The sequence below is a fragment of the Ceratotherium simum genome, chromosome X (assembly GCF_057802395.1).
Source record: "Ceratotherium simum simum isolate JZ-2026a chromosome X, ASM5780239v1, whole genome shotgun sequence".
Lineage (NCBI taxonomy): Eukaryota > Metazoa > Chordata > Mammalia > Perissodactyla > Rhinocerotidae > Ceratotherium > Ceratotherium simum.
Genome location: NC_141940.1, coordinates 3,726,142 through 3,744,981, shown reverse-complemented (window position 1 = coordinate 3,744,981; position 18,840 = coordinate 3,726,142). Strand labels below are relative to the sequence as shown.

Here is an 18,840-nt window from a genome sequence, read left to right as displayed (position 1 = left end):
AGCACCATTCCTGACTGGAGTTCCCAGCGTGTCAGAGTTTAGCGCCAGTGGCCCAGTGGGGGCTGGAGCCCAGCAGATGATGAGTGAAAGCAGCTGGAAGGCCTCTGGGCTGGCAGATGATGAGTGGGTAAGAGGAACACAGTGGCCGGGGGACTGGAAAGGGCAGGCTTCGGATGTCACGAGGGCCTGTGTCTGAGCCATGGCTGAGAAAGACCCCTCAGGTGCAATGTAAACTACAGGGGCACAGCTGGTGCCTGATGGGGAGGGAGACCAGTAAGCAGGCAGCTCCCACTGGGACCCAGGGAGCGAAGTGGGGCCGGGAGGAGTGGGAGGCACAAAAAGCCATACAACCAGGCTTGCCCCTTGGTGGTCCCAAGCCTTGGGCCCCATAGCCCAGAGCTATGCACTTTCTCCATGGCTGCAGGCTGTGCAGAAGCCGCAGCCAGTCCAGACAGAAATCACTTTCCCTCTGGGGTGGCTGTCCTGGGAGCCCAATCAGCCATGCTCTGCTCAAGTTACCTGACTCTAGGGGTTTGGTCCATAAGGCAGCGACACATATGGGTCATCTCTGGGGCCTCTGGAGCACTGAAGAGCCAACCAATCATTTCTCTCAAAGTGGCTTGAGCATGGTAGGTACCTAATAAAGACTGTCGGACTGGTGGCCACAGGGCCCAGGGTTGAAATTCTGGGACTGAGAAGGCTTAGTCGAGGGAGGCCATTTCCATAACGCATTTCATCAACTACACTGAAGTCAGCACTGTGAATGTTTCATTTTCAGAGGACAAGGTGAGCCTCATGTCCTAGATTCTTGACCCCAGTGGTAATTCGGTGACTCCTGAAACAAAGGAGACGAGCTAACGGTCCTACAGAAGACTCAGGAGGTAAGAGTGCCTAAAGCACATCAAGGAAACACCTGCTCTCTGCAGAATGCCAGGCTGTGGTTTCCCGCGTCATTTTCTCCTCTCCCACCAATGGCCCAGTCCCTTTGTATAAGTCATCGGCAGAGTTCATGAGCTAGCACAGGCCACAGGGAAATTTCATTTTCAGTCTTTAAAGAGCTCACTGAAGCAAAAACACTTGGGTGTGCAACTGAAGGAAGCTGGCTGTTCATCCAGAGACTCTAGGAGACCTCTTCTGAGGAGCCACCAATGGCCTCCATTTAAATTCTTAGACTCTGAGGGCATGACCCTACAGGATAAACTGACTTCTTGAATGAACACTTTGGAAACCTGTTTGGAAGCACAAAGACCACAGACCAAGCCCAAATCTAGACCTAGGGTCTCCCTTAAGGGTTACAGTCCCTAGACTGAAAGGCATCTTGGGAGATTCTCTTTCAAACCCTCTTTGCACTCCCCTTTTAGAAACAAAGGATTGACTCTCAGGGAGGGACAGATGACCCTACTTAGTGGCAGAGCTGGGAAAAGGACCTAGGATCCTTGCAGGCAGGCCCCCACAAATCAAGTAATTAAAAGGAGATGTACCAAATGAGATCCAATTTGGAAGTGGGAGGCCAGAAATCTGGGAGAGAAGAAGCCGAACCACTCTATTGAAGAAAGGAAATCGGGCTTTAGAGGCAGGCTCAAGGGAGGCTGAATCTGAGCGTCTGGGGAAGGTGATTTGAAAAGGGCAAACACAGGTGTTCCCAAAATCAGCTTGTCCTGGGCAATGAGAATAGTTTCTGTGGGGAAGAAATGGAAACTAGAGACAATTCTGTTGTGACCTAGAGAAGGATGAGATTTGGGGACAAGCAGAGCTTAAGAGGAGACTCCCTCTCACGCAAAGTGGAAGATGCGTCCACCCACTCACATGCCAGTGCTTTGGGTGACAGAGTTTGGGCAACCTGAGAAGCACTTCCCACTGTGCTCCAGCACAGCCTTACTCTGGGGACAACTTGACCCAGGGGCAAGAAAACAGGACTCTTTGTTTGGGCCCACCTGAGCAGGACCGACCAACCAACCAGCAGGAGTAGCTGGAAGAGACCAAAGCAGAAAGGGAGGGGGTGACCAACCTAGACTAGGCCAATCAGCCTGCTAGGGACCACCCTCTTCTGGGAGGTGCAGTCTCCCAGGGGCCCATCTGACCCACCTAGTCTTGGTGGGAGCTAAGCTAGGACGAACCAGGGCCTGGTCCTTGAGCAAATCAGAGAGCTCAGCAACAGGCCCACCTCCCTGTCTTTAGGGGTGTGAGTGGAGATAGGATCAAGATTTCTCAACCCATCCAGGGCCTGGCCCCATGAAATAATGTGCCTGGCAGCAGGTGGGAGGCTTTTCTGGGAACTTGAACCATACTGTTCTCTATTTTTAGAAAAGAGAGAAGCTGGGACCCTGCACCCCTCCCCTCCCCCACACTTAGCCAGGGCTCCCTCTACAGACTAGCTGTGAGCCACCCTTGTGACATCATGCGTTGACGAAAGAGAATGATGACTTAAGCAGCTGGTTGCCCCACTACCGAGACTCTAGAATTTTGTGGACAGTATTTACTGGGCGTCCCCGCTCTGACTGAAGGCATTTCTGACTCGAGAGTTCACTGATACGGTCTTGGGTAGAACGTGCTCCTGATCTAGACTAGCTCCATGGCTAGTCAGAGTACTGACCAGATAGATCAAGCCGAGCTGGCCCCATCAAGTAATGGAGAGTCAGCAACAGGGGTCCCATCTAATTCATCCAATTCATCAAATTTGGATTCAAGGGAGATTTTGGAGAACCACAGGGACCAAGCCGTGAGCCAAGATCCAGGCCCCCAAGAAGACCTACAACCACAGGATCCAAACCAAGGCACCGCCCACATGGAAGAAAACGATCTTCTTGGGCTCTCCTTCCCTATAAAGCTTTGGATGTTAGCAGAGGACAGCGCCTTCACGTCTGTGCGCTGGAATGACGATGGAGACACCGTGATCATTGAAGGAGATCTTTTCCAGAGGGAGATTCTTAACCGGAGAGGTGCAGCGAGAATTTTTGAAACAGACAGCTTGAAGACTTTTATCCGCCAACTGAATCTCCACGGATTCAGCAAAATACGTCCAGACGACTCTTCGGCTCACTCTCCAGGGAACAAGAGAATGATGGTAAAGTAGAAAGTCCTTCCCTTTCCTATGTTCTCTGTCACTCGAATATCTTCCTAGTAGACCAAGATGAATGATACACTGAAAGGGTTTAATTTCTGGGGGTAACTTTCTTTCATGTGAGACATTATTTATGGAAAGATGAGAAAGTATAGATGTTCCTATGAAACTACAACCCCCTTAGAGATAATCTGCAGGTATGACTAAAGACTCTGAGAGGTCAGTTAATGTCAAGGAGATATATTAGCACCTTAACGTATGCATTTTGTATGTTTAGTGAACTCAGGCTCTAGGGCATAACGAAACTTGACAGCAATTTAAAAAGATCTTTTCTCCGTAGAAGAACAGGACCACTATGATTGGGTGGGGTGAATATTTGCTCCCAGAATGACTAACAGGATTGATTTCGTTTCAGATCTACAAAAACCAAACTTTCAGAGAGACAAGCCTCTCCTCATTGAGAACATTCGGAGAAGAGGAGACCTGAGAATTATCGCCTGCCCAGGGACCAGTGCAACAACTCCCAAGAGAAAGAAGCAGGTAGCAGCTACGAGGCACTCCCCAAGAAGCCATCGCAATGAACCCACCAAAGAAGCCAACAAAAAGGCCCAGAAGGAAGCCCCAGATGCTCAGGGACCCAGTGGCAGCTGGTGGTTCACGTGTTCTGGTATCTGTTCTGTGACCTGTGCAGCCAGACGTACCATGGCAAACCATCACCCAAGTGAGCCAGGCAGCCCAAGTGGGGAGGGCCCGTCCAGGAATGATATGTTTGTGCCCCTGGCTACTGCCAGAAGGGACGGCACAGGGGAACCACCCGCCAGCCCCCCAGATTACTCAGATTACGATTTTGTGATGTCCTTGTACAACACCAGTTATTTCATCCTGCTGGCTGCCCTTTCAGTCATGTTCAGCATACGAGGCCCCTGACGGGATGAGGAGCAGGAAGGCTCCTCAGATTACAAATGTGTACTCTAAGTAGCAGTGCAAGGACAATCCAGGTCCCTAAGCTCACAGGTCAGCGGTGACAGATAAACATCACCGTTTTATAACCAAGATGCAAAACTTCATGGGAGTAAATAAACAATCTAATGAGAATTGTGAGTCGGTGTTCTTCCTAACTTTTGATACTACACACACCTCATCAGATAAGCCTGAGGAGGTGGGGAAATCCCGGCCCCAAACAGGTTTTGGTCCCTGTTGTCCTCCTTCACTTGAAGAAGCATGATTTTCACACACTCAGCCGAGGATCTGGCTAGGGAGTACTGAGGCAAGCCCTGGAAGACCTGGTTCCCTGAGCCTTGCCTGGTGGTCAGGAGACAGAACAGCCTGGCTCTTGACCTTGGGGGTATCGCCTTACACTATGCATGTATCTTGAAACAGGAGAGTCTTTCCTCACGGGTTCCCCTATGATACTAGGAAGTTTCTGATCAGGAGCTGGACGTCTCTGGCCCAAGAGCCAGGGGCCTTCCAAAGAGGTCCACCTAATAGCAGGGCCACCCCACTTGCCCAGGGATGTCCAACCACTGCAGTCTGACTCAGAAGAGACAGGTCATTCCAGTCAATGCCTGGGGGAAAGCCCGTCATCCTCACGGGTAACAACCACTAGAAACCTTGCTAAGAAATGGCCAAAAGAAAGAAAGAAAGAAAGATTTCCCACAAAATAAACAACACTACCTATCACTCATCCAAGAGAGCTGTATTTAGACAGGAAGGACATGAAGTAGCTGTGTGACATGTCTAACATGCACGCTCCGTGAGCCACGGGACACTTGACAACAGAGCAACAGTCATTCGCAAGGACACACAGCTGCTCTGTGTCCAAGTCTGATGTCCTCTTCACCAGGAATGAGGCCATCCAGGGCTGGTCACTCTCGAGCGATCATTCAGCACCCACTCCCAGCCTTCACACAACGTCCCCTGGATGTTTTTCAAACATTCTGAGTTCGACCAGAACAAAGAGAGGGGAGAACACTAACGAGTTCTCTTAAAACATATTTCTTCGTAGAATCCAGAAATCAGCTGGACCAAAATTAGTGGCAAGGCCAAGACATTTACTGGCAGCTTTCCCTTTTTCCTGAAGGTCAAAGTCCTTGAGACTGTTCCTGAGCCCAGAGAGACATCTTGCAAGCAAAGTCCCGCTTCCTCATCCCTGCATCCGAGTGGAGAAATCTGTTTACACGCACAGCACATGGTGGGTAGCACCCTCCACTGCGGTGCCAATCCATATTGAACCCGATTTACACGTCCGCGGTATGACGGCAAGTTGATAGGTCATGATTTAGCTGGTTTCTCAGTAACCTTCCTCCGAGGATCCCACGTTCATCAGACCTCCTGCCCCAAGGGGATCAGGTGCTCTGGGATGTCTACCTGGAAGATATCCCTTCCGCCTTTCCTGGCTATGGGCTCCAGTAACCACCTGGGGTTTGAAAGCACAGTCAGAACTTCCGCTTCAGGTTGGTCAGTATAGCTTGACTTTCCAGTTCCACAACCTCATCAGGAGCTAAGTCCTCTGGGCACTGCAAAGTTTCCCCAATGTCAACGAGCCCTGTGCACAAAGAGAGAAGCACAGAGATGTCTTCTCTTCCATAAACCAAGGCCTGCCTGTGAGAGAACATGGGTTTCAAAGTTACAACCACTAGAGACTAAGACAATGTCACCCAATGGACACGGAGTGAGCTGGGTCTCTCGGAGTGAGCATTTCTGACGTGCCAAACTCTGTCAACAGGATTCCGGGTGAGGCCAAGGTTGAGACAATGAGGAGGAGAGGGGCTTGCCTCAATAACCCCACCAAAATAATGGGCAGGTCTTAGTCAGACTGCTGAGGGCAGCAGGTACAGATTACAAGGGCCCCGGCCGCTGCAGGGAACCTACAGGCCATTGGGTCCCCAAGCACTTCACCAGGCGACAGGAGCTGATGTGGGACCTCAACCATTGAGGGGTTAGGGGACTTGCCCAGTATGCAGCGGGCACTGGGGGTGGGACACGCATGTGAGGCCAGGCAGGCAGCCTGAGTCTACAGGCCACCCCGACCCGCTCTGCGTGCTCTGCTGCCTCTCATGGTCTCTGCCACACACATGCACACGCAAGCACACAGACACATGGGCAAACACCACATGCAGATTCGGACCTGTCCCTGCCTCTCAGATCACACACGGGAACTGAGGCCTAGGATGGAGAAACAGTTCACCCCAGGTCGTGGAACCTCAGCCCACCGACCCCCAGGCCAGGGCCCCTTGCTGCCCCTCTGAACGTGTGGTGCTTAAAGAAACCACACAGCCCACACACCCAGCAGTTCAAAAGAAAAGAAGCCACAAAACTCCTGAGCAAGATCCTGGGGGCAGCCCTGCAAGGTGTCTGAGCAGTGCTCGGCACCGCGTCACTTGCCAGCTATCACTCCACGGCCATACTTTTCCTCTTCCCAGAGTAAGGCCTGAATCTGAGCGGGGGTCCGCCCCAGCCTCTCCACCAGCAGCTCCCTCCAGGCGGCATCTTCCCAGTCCCTGTGAGCAATGTGGATGGCGATGGTACAGTTGCGGTGGCTGCTCAGCAGGGGATGCCAACGCGTCTCCAGGGTCTTGACCCCATTTAAGACAAAACCTGCATAGGGCTGCCGGAAGGAGAGGCAGCTGAACTTCATCTCCCCAGGGCTCCTCGGGCCTCCGGTGGCCTGTGGAAACAACGAACAATGAATGTCAATAAACATCACGCACCAGCATTCAAGCTCACTGCTCCCTGGAGTTTATTTTGGTCATTTGTAAGCAATGCTGGATTTTAGTGGGGTTACATGGAGGAAAATAGGGGGTTTGCATGGAAGAGAGGTGGCAAAAGAGGGAAGGGGGTGGTCTCTGATGGGAATTCTGGGAGCTTTGAGTTAGGTGCACCCTGCTGGGGAAGACCCCATGCTGAAATTGAATAATATAGCCTCAAGGAGGGAACTATGCAGAGCTGCGATTTGGGTGGAGTTTCTCTTCAGTTTCCCATCAAGCTGCAAACGCTCTGAGATGTCAGGGAAACCAGAAATTTCCAGAGGAGAGAGTGGTAGGAACTGAGGTCAAAATCATACTAGAAATGAGTATGTTAGTAGACGTTGGAGAGACATCAAGTGCTCCTCCACATCTTGTCTTCCTCTCCTCCCTGGACTGACGGGGACACCCCACTACCAGTCCTCTTGTACTCAGGTGGGGTCCTGTGAGGACCCTTTGCCACCAATGGGAGCAGATGCATTGTTTGTCACAGCCGTTCTTATACAAGGCACCACAGGGGCCGTGGGTTAATTCTCAAGCCGTGACAACATGGGACACAGACTACGCTGTTTCCTCACCCAGGGACTTAAGGCGTGCACATTGGACCCTTAGAGGTGAGATGTCAGATTCTGGCCTTCGAGGCCCTGGGCAGGGTTGGAGGTGTTCGAAAGAGGAGCCGCCCCACAGGAAGCTGGCTGCAGGAATTCCTCCATGCCACCTGCACCCTTAGGCCCCTCTGCTACACCCCTCAGTCCCCTCAGGACTGTGATGCGTCTCTTGTAGGAGGCCAGCTGCCCAATGGCCCTGTAGGGATTGGGGGTGTCCTCCTCCTGGGGCTCAGCCCGGCACCCCCAGCACCCCTGCTGCCCACTCTGCCCACTCCCTCCCCAACCTGGCCTCCTAGGTCTGCACAGGGTGGGGCTTTGCCTTGCCTCTCTCCCCACTGAACAACTGCTCAGTCCCCAGTGCCGATGTTCTTGTGCATATATCTGTATTTGGAGGTCCCCAGATAAGAATCCCCTTTCAGGACAGTTGTCGTTCAGGGAGAGCTGGCACAACGTGATGTAGCCTTTGGTGACTCTCCTCACGGCTGGTAAATAATAATAATTGCCGTGTGAATGTGTGACAAATCGCTATGATGATGATTTATTTTCAAGCAGTTCCCTGTATAATGCCAAAGGTTTGATTAAACTGATGGCCTGGTCAGGGTGACTCTGAGGTTTTGCTTTCTGAGGCCAAGCCAGAGCGGGGAAGGAGAGTCTTCTCAGCCACCCACAGAACCAGCTAGGACCTTGGTGTCCCCAGCAGAGAGTTTGAGCAGACGAAAAGCTCCAGCAGATGGCAGGGGTGGTCAGCAGGAGGCTCCCCCAGGCCTCAGACACCCCCAGACTCAAAGGTGGATTTGGAAAGGAGCCAGGCAGGAGAGGGCTTTTGGGTCCCAGGAGGCAGGCTGTGAAGAGGGCCAGCTGTGCCAGGAGAGATGGAAGGAGGAGCACCCGCTAGATCCCATCTGAACCGCCCTGGGCTGGCCAAGGGAGGGGCGTGGTAGCAGATGTGGCCAGAGGTGAGCTGGAGCACAGGACCACATCATGAAATGGGACCAGGACCATCCTGACAAGTCCCAAGACCAGACCCCTGCGGGGCACTCCAAGATGGAAGCAGGGACACCGCATGCCCGTTCTTGGAGGGAACTGACTGGTGTGGGACTCCACTCACCCAGGGCAGCTATGGACCGCAGGGCTGCAGCAGTTGGGATGCCCCAGGCACCCCACAGGTTGCGTCACGGAGGCGTTTCCAGGGTGCAGCATCCTCTGCAGCAGCCTCTGTGGGGGTACACAACACCCAGGACCCCAGCCAGTCCTGAATAGGGCGGGGCAGAGCACACGGCAGCTCCCCTGCCCATAAGGAGGAAGGTTCTGACATTCTCCAGATGCCCTGAGCCTGCCCCCTGAGGGGCTGGTGTGAGGGGACTCAGCCATGGTCCCGCCTGTCTGAGAAGCCCCCATTCCCCAGCCACGGCTAAAGCCTGCTCAGAACTCCAGCCTCCTTGGCAAGGGGCTGACCTTCTCCCTGGCTCTCACCTGCCCTCCTCTGTGGCCAGTATTGCTGGCAGCTCACCCAGGGTCCTTCGTGAGCAAGTACGGGGTCCCAGGTCTCTGCCTTTTCTTGGCCCCTGAGCTGGGGCTGGGCATAGGGATAGGTCTGGGCTGGCAGCAGGATGCAGGGTGTGATGCCAAGGGCTATCCACGAGACAGCATCAAGGGGCAAAGCCACCTTTGCCCAGCACTCAGACGGAGGGCCTGTGCAAAGGGTCCTGCAGACACTTACCCCTGTGTGCACGCACGAGAGCCTCCGGCCCTGTGGACACTGTGCTTTGAACTCCTGCCCTGCTGTGTGCCTGGTGTCCAGCCTGCCCACGGGAGTGAGCCTGCAGGAGAACGCTGAGCCCCAAGCCAGCTGGGAGAGAATGAGAGTAGACTGGGTAGGTGACTGGGAGAGCAGGGCCCATGCCGGATCATAACAGCAGCCTTCAGAGCCCCGCACCTCCAACACGCACATCCAGGTGGAAACTTCTCCATCCCCACGCTGTCCATCCTAGACCCTACCTCTCCTCCAAGGCCCCCCGTCTGTCCCCATGTCAGGAGAGATGGTGACCCGATGAGGCTGGGAGAGGCCACGAGAAGGGTCCAGCGCCAGGCTCTCCTTGGCACCACTGCTTGGCATCCCTGCGGCCCTCAATTATGTGGCACGAGGCCTCACGNGTGAGGTCACCACGGNGGATCGCTGGAAGCCCCTTGATTGTGGGGGAGACGGCTCAGGCCAGTGCAGGGACAGGGCTTTGCATCCGCATTTAAGCTCAGCGCTTGAATAGGAGTTCTGCTGCTCCTAAGCCGAGACAATCATGTAAATGCTCTGTGCCTCAATTTCTTGATCTGTAGAATGGCATAGCACTAGTACAAGCTCAAGGCATTGGTGTGAGTTTATACATGATGTGACCTGTATGCAAGAGGCCCGGCACAAATTAGGTGGTCAGTAGACGCAGCTCTTGCCACTGTGTGTCTGAGATGTAGCTTCCCTCCAAGTTGTGAAGATTCTCAACCAGTATATGTCTTCTGATCCCTGTGTACATTGATTGAGGCAGCTTTTCTTTCCGGCTGAAAATCTGCTATTGAGGACTGTCCATCTGACATGTCAGAACCGTGCAAACATACTATAACTTGTTCTAGACCTGTGCGGGCTGGCAGCCAGGGCTCCTGGGCTGGGGCAGGGAGAAAACATTGGGCTGTGGGAGTTGGCCCTGGGGGAGGCATCAGGACCTCCTCCAGGCCCACTTCCTGCTCCGAACCCCAAACCCAAAGCTCTGTGAGGGATGGTCCTCCTGGTGGATGGATGCCCTGAATGCCGAAGGGAACCTCTTGCCTTGGGCCTGCCCTCTGGACTCCCAGCTGCACGGTTCCTTGTAGCCCTGGAGCCACCTTCCCAATTCTCTCTCACAGCACAGCATGGAATTGGAGGGTCTTCCCTGCATGTGCTCATTTTGAAACCATTCTGCTCACACAAGCTCTTTCAAGGTGTGAAACACATCGAAGTTCCTAATTGACAACCCTCAACCTCCTCTTGCTATGATGTTTCCAATTACCTTTCCTGCATTTTCTCCTAGAAAGCAGCCAGAAGTGGGATGACATCCCCAAGGACAGGATTAAGTGCACATAATGTGCTGGAAGCTGCCTCCGATGCTCTGGGTAAGACTCTCAAAAGTTAGCCAGCCTGGCTCTGCCTTTTCCCAGCTTGAGCCCTAGCGATCTGCAGGCTTGTGATGTCACTTGAAAGACCTAAATAAAAGCCTCAGCGTGTCAATGACCTCCGAGAATCTGGAAGGAAAATGTATGGAAGACTGGTGACACTGGGTGTCAGGTAGATGGGTATATGATACTATTCCTTACTGTTTGCATGTTTGAGACGTTCTGGAATACAAAGCTTTTATCATAAATATCATGTCATTACATTTGATATCCTATCTAACACGGACCATTAAAAAAATGGCCAAATGGATCCATAGAAAAAATGGAAAACCTATGTTGTACAATAGAAACTGAAACTGTATTTAAGCTCCAGCCACCTTCGAATGTTCCAGGACAGGGCGGTTTTGGAGGCCACTTCTTCCAAATGGGCAGGAAGAACTCGGTCTGCCATTTAGGTCAACTTTTTCACACCATAAAAAATAGGGGCAATTGTTCAACTCATTTTCCCAAGCTAGTTCTCCTTGATTTAAATACCAGAGGAGGACCCCACCGTGAAAAGAATGCTTAGGCCAAAATCACTCCCATTGCAGCAAATATCCTAAATAAATGAATAGCATATTCAACATAGCAGTGAATTCAATGGACAAACAGGCTGTGTCTAACGAATGAAAATATGATTTAAAAATTAGAAAATGCTTTCAACTGTAATTCCCTACATTAACAAATGAGTGGGGGAAAAAAGAGAAAATCCTTGATGGCATCAATGGGTACATAAAAATCCTTTAAGGAAATTCACCAAGAGTTTATGGAAAAAACTTTTAGTGGAACAAGTTTAGTAGGGAATTTCCTTTCCTGAAAGCAACAGCAAACACGCTGATGTGTGAAATGCTAGAAGCATTCTTGTCAGAGACAAGTCACAGACATGTGGAATCACCTCTTCTTTTAGAGGCTGCACTGGAGCACAAAGCTAGAGCTATGGATATCCCAATACATGACAAGAATGAGTATTGAAAAGAAAGAGTTAATATTTGTGGGACAAGATCATCACCTTCCTGGAAAATTGAGAGGAATGGGCACATGGAATATTCAAAGGAAAACAGACTTCAGAAAAAGAGTGGATGGCAGATCACAACTATCACAATATCAAGAGCCTTGCCACACCAAAGCAAAAACTATTTAGAACGTGTAGTAACAGAAAACACTCCATTCACAACAGCCACAAAAATGAAAATTTAACTAAGAAGCTCTTGAAGAAAAATACACAAGATCTGAGGAATGCAACGATAAAAGTTTACTGATAGATTCAGGTAGAAGGAGTATAAAGGGAGCAGTATGCTCTATTCCTTGAGGGAGAACAGAATAGTGCAAAGATGGCAACTCAATTCTTAAAAGACTATAGCGGCGAAGATGATAAGCAAGCTCGGACGTCTGTCTTCCACTCCCAAAATCAACCCTGGAAAGCCAAAGAATGGAGAATGAAATTAAATACACACACAGACACAGACACAGACACACACACACACACACACACACAATAACTACACACCTGTTAGAATGGCCAGAATCTGGTACACTGACAGCACCAAATGCTGTCAAGGTTGTGGAGCAACAGGAATTCTCATTCATTGCTGATGGGAGACCAAAATGGTAGAGCCACTTTGGAAGACAGTTTGTAAGTTACTTAGAAAACCAAACATACATATTCTTACTACATGATCCAGCAACGTATGGGTATTTACCCAAAAGAGGTGAAAAGGTATGTCCACACAAAAACCTGCACACAGGTATTTAGGGCAGCTTTGCTAACAATTGCCAATACTTGGAAGCAAGCAAAATGTCCTTCAGTAGGTGAATGGGTAAATAATCTGTGGTACATCCAGATAATGGAATATGATTCAGTGCAAAAAAGAAATGAGCTATCAAGCCATGAAAAGACATGGAAGAACCTTAAGGCCATAGTGCCAAGGGAATAAAGCCAATCTGAAAAGGCTCCCTACTGTATGATTCCAAATATACCTAACATTCTGAAAAAGGCAAATGATGAAGATGAGCAAAAGAGGAGTGGTCACCAAGGGATGTGAGGGGAGGGAGCAATAGGCAGAGCACAGGGATTTTTAGGGCAGTGAAACTCCTCTGGATGACACTCGAACAATTGATACATGTCATTATACATTTGTCCAAACCCATAGAACGTACAACACCAAGTGTGAACCTTAATGTAAACAATGGATATAGGGGGATACCATGTGTCAATGTAGGTTCATCGATTATAACAAATGTCCCCCGCTGGTGCGGTATGTTGATAATGGAGGAGGCTATGCATGTGTGGGGGCAGAGGGGAAGTGGGAAATCTCTGTACCTTCCTCCTTATTTTTCTGGGGACCTAAGAGGCTCTAAAAAAAAAAAATAAAGGCTTCAAAAATAACACACAATATGAACAATGAAATCTAAATAACAAACCAGGAGAAAGCCCTGGGGGAGACTCAAGACTGGTGAGCCCAAGACTTGTGTTTGGGGGGGCGGGGAGTGGGCAGCAGCACCCAAGTTGGGAGGGTAGTAGGCTGCATAGATGCAGATGATGGGAAGGAGGAAAGGTTTCAAACTTCTGCTCCTCCTTCACTGCACATATCTGAAGCAGGCCCTCAGACCACACATGCCAGTGGCCCTGGGGCAAAACCAGGCCAGCAGGAAAGATGGGTCGATTGAGGCATTTGACTCTGGCCTGTCCTAATCACAACCTGAAAACATCTTAATGGGTGAGGGCTGGCCTTACAAAGGATTCTTACTTTAATAGAATATAAAGAATAGACAAGAAACAGAATATTGAGTATCAGAGCTAATCACATAGAGAAAGAGAAGGTACTCTTTCATAAAATAAGTATACACACACATATATATAGTCTACATGTATCTATAAAGACTAATAGAAACGCATATGAATGTATACAGTTTATTTGTATATTCACGTGGTGTGGACACATATGTGTCTATACGCACATAGAAGCTACATATGTGTTATAGATACAGGACAGCTGCAGCGGGCAGAGACGCATAATGTATTTCTTACTAGGAAGGAAGATTAAAAAGTGAAAATCCCTGCACTTAACCAGGCAACACGAGGTCACCATAGACCCGACGACCATCCAGGGAAGCCCCTGCAGCTGCTCAGCCTCTTCAGGACAAATGAAATCCAGAAAAGGAACGGTTCACGGTGTTGGGCCGGCTGGTGCAGAGAAGCCCCCACGGGAAGGGGGGCTTCTTCTCTGACCTCCCCCACAGCCCTGGGCACCGCAGCCCCCACCCAGCACCTCCCCTGGGACGGCAGCCCTTCTCGGCCAGGGTGGACGAGGACCCTCCCCAGGGAGGCCGGAGGGCACCCCCAGCCCCAGAGCACAGGGTCCCACACAACCCCCCTGCTGTGCGTTCCCGGGGCCCCTGCAGGGCTGACAGCAGACCTCCCCCCCCGCGCCCCCCTCCTCAGACAACCAGGGGAGTCAGAGCTGAGGGTGAGGGGTGCAGATTCAGGCGGGCAGAGGGCTAGAGGCCCAGGCCGGGCAGAGTGGGGTGAGGAGCAGAGGGTGGGGCCGAGGAAACATCCGAACTCCTTCCACCCCTGCCATCAGCCCTGGGAGACCCCGGGCCATGGCGTCCGGATGTGACGTCCACTGGCTTCCGCCTCCAAGGTCTGAGGGAGCCGAGGGCCTCACGGTGGGAGGCCAGACCCTGGGCGGCAGAGGGAAGGAGCCCAGGCCCGGCCAGGCGTCCAGGTAGCCCCGGGAGGGAGGACTCCGGGCGCCACGGGCGCCCACGCCTGCCCCTGCCATCTGCCCTGAGGGACCCCGGGGACTGGGAGGGGCAGGGTGGTCAGGCGGAGCCCCCGGCCCCCACCTCGCCCTCAGAGGAGCCTGCTGGGGAGTCCTGGGTCTGCGGGAGCGGCCTCAGGGGCAGAGGCCGGCCCAGACCCTGCTGGGAGCTCAGGAGAGGAGCAGAGGGAGGGCCGAGGAGCCCCAGGCAATCCCTGTCGGCCCCTGCCGCCAGCCCTGGGCGCCCTGCTTAGTGGCCTGAGGTGACCTCCACAGACTTCCCCAGGGCTCTCCGCCAGTGAGGGCCTCGGATCCACAGAGGAGGATCCCAGGACCTGCCAGGGCTCAAGGGGAGGACCCTGAGGGAGGACAGAGGGGGCCCCACAGAAACGCTGCCCTGCCGGGCAGCTCCCGGAGGCGCCAGGGCGCCATGAGCACAGGCCGCGTTTCCGACTTCCACATCCATGACTGAGAGAGACCGGGGACTTGGTCCAGGGAGCAGGGCCTGAGGGGGGCAGAGCGGACGGCCCAGGGCCTGCTGGAAGTCAAGGGGAGACGCTGAGGGAGGCCTGAGGGACTCTGGACCCCAGGACAGACAGGGATCCTGTGGCCCTGTGCTGGTCTGGGGAGGCCCCAGGGCAGGATGACCCGAGGAGGCGTTTGCTGCCTTCTGCCTCGGGGGTCTTAGGGAGGTGAGGAATGTGGCTTCAGGTCAGCAGAGGGTGGAGTCCCTAGACCCCCAGGGAGGACTGAGCAGACCCCCAGCCCAGACATAGGCGACCCCAACAGAAATGTGCCCCGTGGTCAGTCCCTGGAGGCCACGCAGCATGTCAGGAGAGTGGCCTGTCCACTTCCTCCTCGGGGTCTCAGCGGGATGGTGGCCTTGGCCTGCAGAACCCATCCTCAGGTTAGCAGAAGGGATGGTTCCAGGCCTGGCCAGGAGTAAGTATGAATACCTTGAGCACACTGAGGGGACTCCCTCCCCAGCCAGAGGAGGACCTCACTGAAATCGGCCCTGCCCCCCATCACCCCTGCAGACCCCAGGCAGGGGTGGCTGGTGGTGCATCCTCACTCCCCTGTGCCTCGGGCTCTCTGAGAGGTGAGGCCTTGTTCTGAGGGACGGTGTCAGGTGAGCAGAGGCAGCCACATCTGGTCAGCAGAGGAAGGAGTCCCAGGATCTTCCAGGACGCAAAACAAGACCCTTTGGGAGGAACAGAGGGCATGGATGTTCCCCACCCCAATAGAGAAGGAAACTTACAGAGGCCAGCTTCCCTGTTCTCAGCCTCGGGAGGCCCCGGACAAGGATGGCTGGATGTACCCTGCTCTGACTTCTGCCACGTGGTTGGGGATGGGGCATCTCAGGGAGGTGAGGCCTTGGTCTGAGCGGGACATCAGGTCAGCAGAGGGAGGAGTCCCAGGATCTGTCAGGTGTCAAGGTGAGGACCCTTCATGAGGGCTGAAAATACCCCTCACCTCAGAAAAGAAAGGCCGCACAGAGTCCTGCTGTCCCCTGTTCTCAACACTGGACGGAACAGTTGGCGGTGGTCCTCAATGGCATGCTCACTTCTACCATGGGTGGGAATGTGGGGAGTCCTCAGGGAGGAGAGGTGTTGCTCAGAGGGGGATGTCAGCTATCCAGGTGCGGGGTCAGGAAGAAGGGCAGGCCCTGGCAGGAGAAAAGAAAGACTAATAACCTACACGAGGTCTGAGGGAACCCACACCCAGGACAGAAGGGCTGGTCCCTCTGCCAGCCTTTTGTGATCCTGGTGGGGGATGTGGGGGGTGAGGGGCTGGCGTGGATATGGTGCCTCCTCCCATTTCTCTCAGAGCCCTCAGGCAGGTGAGGACCTTGGTCTGAGAGGACGACGCCAGGTCATCTGAGGAAGCACGCCTGGTCAGCTGAGAGAAGAGTCCCAGTTCTCGCCAGGAGTCCAGGTGAGGACCTCGAGGGAGCAGTGAGTGTACCCCAATCCCCAGGACAAAGAGGGGGCCCTCAGAAATCTGGCCTGCCCCTAATGTCAGCCCTGAAACCCCCAGCAGCGCCTGTCTGCCTGAGCCTGTCCTCATTTCCAGATCAGTGGTCTCAGGAAAGGGAGGGCCTTGGTCTGAGGCTCCGGAATCAGGTCAGCTGAGGCAGGATCCCAGGCCCTGGCAGGGGTCACGGTGAGGACTGAGGGGACCCCACCCACACAGTCAGCAGGACGCATGGAGCCCAGGCCTCCTCTACCCTTCTGTCTGCCATGGGGAGACCGGGATCAGGGGTGGATTGATACCCCTCGCTTCCTCTTCCTGTGTCTTCAGGAGACGAGGCCTTTGCCTAAGGAGGGCGGCCTCAGGTCAACAGAGGGAATTGTCCCAGGCCCTGAGGGCGCCAAGGTGAAGATTGAGCGGACCAGCCATCCCAGGACACATGGAACTCCACCGAAGTTTTCCTGTTAGCCCCTGGGCAGGTGTGGACTGATGTGGGGCCCCCTCACTTCCTTCTGTTCAGTTTCAGAGGAGTGTGGACTTTTTCTGAGAGTTTTGCCTCAGGGCAGCAGAGGGGTGGGGCCCAGGGGCTGCCAGGGGAATGGTGAGGACCCTGCATGAGCACGGAGTGGACCACCCACTCCAGAACAGTGGGGACCTCACAGAGTCCGGCCGCCACTCCTGTCAGCACTGGGGGCCCAGGGCTCTGCTTGCAGTCTGCACCCTCAGGTGCCCCCTCGTTTCCTCTTACAGGGGCTCCAGGAACCCGCAGGTGAAGCCCTTGGTCTGAGGCTCGTGTCCTCAGGTCACAGAGCAGAGGAGACTCCAGGCAGCGCCAGGAGTCAAGGTGAGGTACACACCCTGAACGTGTACCCAGGGTCTCCCCATGCCAGAACCATGGAGACCCCGCAGCGCCCGAGTCCACCCCACCCCACCGCTGTCCCCAGAACCTCGGCTGTGCTGGGTGCACCCTGAGGAGCCGCCTCACTTCCTCCTTCAGGTTCTTAGGGCGCAGGCCGCCCAGGAGGACAGAGCCCTGCGAAGCCAAGAGTCCCCCTAAAGAGGGGGCCTGTAAGTCGCCTTTGTCAGAGCCGCCAAGGGTGCATCTCTCAGCCGAGGCTGCTCACTCTCCCTGTCTCCCCCAGGCCCGTGGGTCCCCATCGGTCAACTGCCCACGCTCCTGCCGGCTGCCCTGTCACGAGTCATCATGCCTCGTGGCTCCAAAGCGCCGGCGCTTCACGCTTGAGGAAGGCCTTCAGTCCCAAAGTGAGACACAGAACCTCGTGGGTGCACTGGTGCCTGTGGTTGTGGAAGAAGATGCTTCTTCATCCTCCTCCACCTGCTCCTCCTCTTTTCCTTCCTCTTTCCCTCCTCCTCTTCCTCTTGCAATCCTCTGATCTCAAGCACTCCGGAGGAGGTTTATGATGCTGCCCGGACCCCGAGTCCTCCCCAGAGCCCTCAGAGTGCCTGCCTCTCCCCCGCTGCCATGGCCTCCACTCCACTGAGCCAGTCTGAAAGCGATGGCTCCAGCAGCCAAGAAGAGGAGGGTCTGAGCACCTCACAGGCCCTGCCAGAAACTGAGTCCTTTCCCAGAAACTTGCTTGAGGACAAGGTGGCTGATCTGGTGGAGTTCCTGCTCCTCAAGTATCGCACAAAGGAGCCCACCACAAGGGCGGAAATGCTGACTCTGGTCATCAGAGATTACCAGGACCACTTTCCTGTGATCTTCAGCCAAGCCTCTGAGTGCATGCAGCTGGTCTTTGGCGTTGACGTGAAGGAAGTGGACCCCAGCTTAACACTCCTATGTCCTGGTCACCACCCTGGGCCTCACCTACGATGGCATGCTGAGCGATGAGCAGAGCATGCCCAAGACTGGCATTCTGATACTTATCCTGAGCATAATCTTCGTGGAGGGTGACTGCGCCTGAGGAGGACGCCTGGGAAGCGCTGAGTGTCATGGGGGTGTATGCCGGGATGGAGCACTTCATCTACGGGGAGCCCAGGAGCTTATCACCAAAGTTTGGGTGCAAGAACAGTACCTGGAGACCGGCAGGTGCCCAACAGCGATCCTCCATGCTACGAAGTTCCTGTGGGGTCCCAGGGCCCACGCTGAAACCAGCAAGATGAGTCTCCTGGAGTTTTTGGCCGGTGTCATTGGGAGTGACCCCAGATCCTTCCCAGTGTGGTACGAGGAAGCTTTGAGAGATCAGGAAGAGAGAGCCCAGGCCAGAATTGCCAGCACGGATAGTGCTACTGCCACAGCCAGTGCCAGTTGTAGTACCGTGCCCAGTAGCTTCTCTTTCCATGAGTGAGGTCTAAGGCATAGTCTTCCCTTTGTGTTTTAAGAAGACAGTCAATGATCTAAGCACTGGAGGGCCAGGCTGGGGCTGAGGGCATCATAGAGCGTAACATCTTTGTGTTCCTGTTCCATAGGGGGGGCTTTGAAATGTATCTTTTTCTATTTTTTGTATTTTAAAATGTTGTTACTTTTACTATAAAGTTTATTAGCTTCCGAATCTAAG

At 53.6% G+C, this 18,840-nt stretch overlaps 3 pseudogenes; 2 read left to right on the top strand and 1 right to left on the bottom strand.

The window, feature by feature from the left end:
* Positions 1 to 2,572: 2,572 nt before the first annotated feature.
* On the top strand, positions 2,573 to 4,036 carry LOC147911712 (heat shock transcription factor, X-linked member 3 pseudogene; annotated as a pseudogene).
* A 1,347-nt stretch (positions 4,037 to 5,383) lies between these two features.
* On the bottom strand, positions 5,384 to 6,698 carry LOC147911711 (protein EOLA1-like; annotated as a pseudogene).
* A 7,491-nt stretch (positions 6,699 to 14,189) lies between these two features.
* Positions 14,190 to 18,633, top strand: LOC147911710 (melanoma-associated antigen 10-like; annotated as a pseudogene).
* Positions 18,634 to 18,840: the final 207 nt, after the last annotated feature.